Raw genomic sequence first — 4550 nt, 5'->3', positions numbered from 1 at the left:
TGGCCAAGGGGAGACCCCAGCAGGAGGGAGACAGTGTCACTGTTTCTCTCCTGCGTCTCCCCTGCCAGGCCATGGGTCTGACATGCTGCCTCCTTCTTCCGAAGGTCACAGCCACTACTCGAGAACCATCTCCACAACTACAGCTCTTTCTCCAGGCTCCAGAAACCCCTCCTTTTCTTGGCTCAAAAGACCAAAGGGCAGTAATTCCCCTTACAGGGTGTGCCACTGCCTCTAGCTGGTTTGCCTCAGCCCCTGCAAACCGTGCCTTCTCCTAACTCTCTTCCATCTCCCCCTGCGAGTGTGCCCTCCATGTCCTGCCTGCTCAATCCAGTTCAGTCTTTCCGTCGTGTCCGACTCTTTGCGACCCCAGGGACCACAGCACGCCAGCCTCCCTGTCCATCACGCTCTCCCAGAGTTCACTCAAACTCATGTCCATTGAGTCAGTGACGCCATCCAACCATCTCATCCTCTGTCGTCACCTTCTCCTCCCACCTTCAATCTTTCCCAGCATCAGGCTCTTTTCTAATGAGTTGGTTCTCTGCATCTGATGGTCAAAGTATTGGAGTCTCAGCTTCAGCATCAGTCCTTCCAATGAATATTCAGGACTGGTCTCCTTTAGGATGGACTGGTTGACTCTCCTTGCAGTCCAAGGGACCCTCAAGAATCTTCTCCAACACCACAGTTCAAAAGCATCAATTCTTTGGTGCTCAGCTTTCTTTAGTCCAACTCTCACATCATACTTGACTACTGGAAAAACCGTAGCTTTGACTAGATGGACCTTTGTTGGCAAAGTAATGTCTCTGCTTTTTAATACATTGTTTACGTTTGTTCTATATATATATAAAACTGAATCATTTGGCCATACACCTGAAACTAACACTGTAAATCAAGTATACTTAAATAAAATAAAGCTAACACATTGACATAACTATTGATACAGCAGAAGAAGCAGTGTAAAATAACACTTGGAGACGTACAGAAGGTACATTGGAAGGGAGCCTCTTTCACAAAAGAGTTTACTTGATACCAAAGCACCGGCCCCCATCCCTTACCTGACAGTCCTCCAGGCTGCAGTCCCCAGATGGCTTTGGTTCTTGGGCCTGTAGAAAATGCCTCCTGATTCCACCTGCCCTGCTTCTCAGGATGCTGCAACTCTTTGGAGCTCGCCTCCAAAATCACTCTTGTTTGGCCTGTCTCAGGTCCAACATATGAACGGAAGACACATTTTTATTAGGGAATCCCAGGTATTACTTACCTGTGGAGCATTCTCATTCATGGACCTGTGACAACTACCTTTTCATTAGTGTTATTGTCAATAAATATTCCTCAGGAAGGCTTCCCTGATGACTCAGCAGTAAAGAATCTGCCTGCAATGCAGGAGATGCAGGAGACTCAGGTTCGATCCCTGGGTCAGAAAAATCCCCTGGAGGAGGACACAGCAACTCACTCTTTCTGGAGTTCTTGCTAGAGAATCCCATGGATGGAGGAGCCTGGCAGGCTGCAGTCCATGGGGTCACAGAGTCGGACACAGCTGAAACGAGTGAGCATTCACACACACATTGCTCAGGAACAAAATAGTTTTTAATTCAAGAGAGTTCGTTTTGCTCTAGAATACTTGGACTTTCGTCACGGTGAGGGTGTGTGCCGTGTACACGTATTGTCAAAGATGAACTGACATTTTATTATATTCAGACCATAAACTTTATATCTCTTGGAGTAAGACTTCTGACTTGTACATGCAGAGAAATGAATGCCTTCCCCAGCTTTAGAGCAACAGGACTCCTTTTTATGTCCACAGATGCATGCGGTGTGGACTTGTACAAGCCACAGAGAGCTATTTACTGTGACCTCGATGGGACTGAGCTTATTTTGCACATTTACTAAAAGTGTCAAAGAGGAAAGAGATCAGACTTCACCTCCGCTCTCACTCCCCACCCTCAGGTTAAAATGCTTCCCCACCAGGGAAGCAAGGTTTTCCTTCTGGTGTTAAATAAAGGAGAGAACTCAAACCATCCTTCTTTCAACCCATCCCATCCGTCCAGGCATCTGTGAAACTGAGTGCTTGGCCAGCTTCCTACTGAGGACAGCTCTCTCCCCGCCCAGCGGAGCTGGAGGAAAGGAGAGAGCCTTGGGTCAGACGGAGGCCTCTGCGTCAGACCTTGTGCATCTGTGGCTGGAGACCCCCGCTCTGCCACCCGCGATCTTCAGCAGGTTCCTTACCTCTGTAAACTTCAGCTTCCTCATCTATAAAATGGATCCACTAATACTCTTAACTGATGGGCTTTGGGGTGACCCGTTTGTCCCAGGGTGCTTGGGGCTGTTCCAAGTGTTAGAGCCGAGAGTCCTGCATCCCAGGAACACCTTCGTTCCCAGGACAGTGGGTCATGTTACTTCTGTGAGGATTAAATACAGTTTCCCCGGTGAAGCGCTGCACTCAGCGTCTGAAACAGGAGCATTTACAGCGTGTCGGTGGGCTTGGTGTAAAGCCCACTGCCTCACCCTGGGCTCTCCCCCGGAAGCACCCGGTGGCCGGGAGCGGGCACAGCCTCCGGTGTCGCCCGCGCTGTGTGGGCGAAGGACCGCACCGCCGCGTCAGTAACAGCGGCTGCTGCGGGCCTCAAGCCTGGGGTCACTGCGCACCCCTGACCGTGCACCGGAGGAAATGCAGGCGGGGAGGGACCGAGGCACGCCCCGGACAGAGCAGCTGCGTGTCCGAGGAGCTGCACATCCGGCTTCAGGGAGCCGGACTCCGGGGCCTTCCTACACGGAAAACGTGCCAGATTCCTCCACTTGGGGTGTCTGGTTTGCTCTAATTAACAGTAATCTCTCCGTGTTCCCACTGCTTGGGTTCTGTTGCAAAACTTCCATTGTATCTTGGCTCCTCCTGTCTCTTCGGAACAGCCCCTCAGACCTGTGTTAGAGGCTGTCCCCTGGACTGGAGTCCTCAGAAAATCCACCACATAAAACATCATTCTCAACGTTGAGGTTGTGCATTTTTTTCAGTCAACAATTGTCTCTAATTTTCATAAACACCCAGAGATACATATGAGCATCCCTATTTTACAAATGAACTGACCCGCCAGGAAAGAAACAGGACCGAGAACTAGCTGAGGATAGAGTGCAAACTTGAACCCACTTCTGATTTCAGCGCCCCAGGGTCTTTCCTCACGTTGCAGATTCACGCTGTTGGTGTGAAAGGGGTCGGCAGAGGCTCAGGGCTCCTTTGACCTCAGCTGAGTGTTTGCAAAGTGGAGAACAGGACAGGAAACTGTGGCTCTCTGGCTGGGGTGTTATCACAGCCGGGAGTGAGTGCTATCAAAGCACAGAAGCAGCACAGTTCTCGCTTCAGGATATGTTGGCCGCTGAATTACCAGTTTATTTTCATCTCAGCCTAGAGATTTTCAGCCACAACGACATTATCTGAGAGGGTCAAGAGAGAGGAAGGCCCACCAGCCAGCCACCTTTCTCTCAGTGATAATCAAATCTCTGTGAGGCACTTGGCAAGTGTCTCTGGACCGAATGATGAACAAGACAAGATCCCCCCCTTTGAAGGGGAGGAGATAAATTTACTCAAGCGGAACACTGGCTGGAGTTATAACTGAAACGGCAAAGCCTTAAGAGAGAAAGAGATCAAAGATTACTAAGATTTTTAAACGAATTAAGGAAAATGACGGTGCATTATCCATGGCAAAGTAGATTGGAATAGAAATGTAACACAATGCAAACATCAGGGTGGTGTGACCAGTTCATCATAGTTTACTCAAGACTCTCTGGGTTTAACACTGAGTCTTTCAGCCCACATGGGCGTTAAAATCAAGGGTCTAAAGACAAGCCAAGTACAATGTTGTGTGGCAGCCTGGATGGGCGGGGAGTTTGGGGGAGGCAGGAAGCATGGATATGTATGGCTGAGTCCCTTTGCTGTCCGCCTGAAACTGTCACAACATAGCTAATGGCTATGCACCTATAAAAATTACAAAATTTGTAACAAACTTAAAAAGTAAAGGCAAGCAAATTAAATTAATGCAGTAGGACAAGTATGGAAACAAAGTTCCAACACAATAGAAAGCGGGAGCTGTACTCCACCTGGAGTAGGCGGGTGCATTAGAACAGAGCAGGGCCCATCGGTCCATGGGCTGTCTCCAGCTGCTTCCAGCCTACAGTGGCAGACTTGAGCAATCAGAGGGTGAATGGCAAAGCCTTTTACAGAACACCTCTGCCAACCCGCTTCTAGGAAATGCTTGAGAATGCTGCTAAGGCCGCCAATAGACTTCCACTGAGGGTTGACAGGGACAATAGCCCATGAACAACGCCCAAGTTAAAGATCCTCAATGTTTCAGGAGAGGTTAAAAACCTTTGGCGTCTAATTTTTAAAAAATATCCCATGGGCACAGCAAAGTAATCTGTATGCAGCCTGCAGGCCACCATTTTGCAAAGCGCGATGTGCGTCATATGTTCTATGCTAACACAACCCAATACATAATTCTATTAGTTCTTTAATTTGAAGGCAAATCCATGACAGCTGGATTCATCCATCGCTTTCAATTTTGATT

The sequence above is a fragment of the Moschus berezovskii genome, chromosome 16 (assembly GCF_049115385.1).
Source record: "Moschus berezovskii isolate FMDL1 chromosome 16, NW_MosBer_1.0, whole genome shotgun sequence".
Classification (NCBI taxonomy): Eukaryota; Metazoa; Chordata; class Mammalia; order Artiodactyla; family Moschidae; genus Moschus; species Moschus berezovskii.
Note: the sequence above shows the minus strand (reverse complement) of the source record.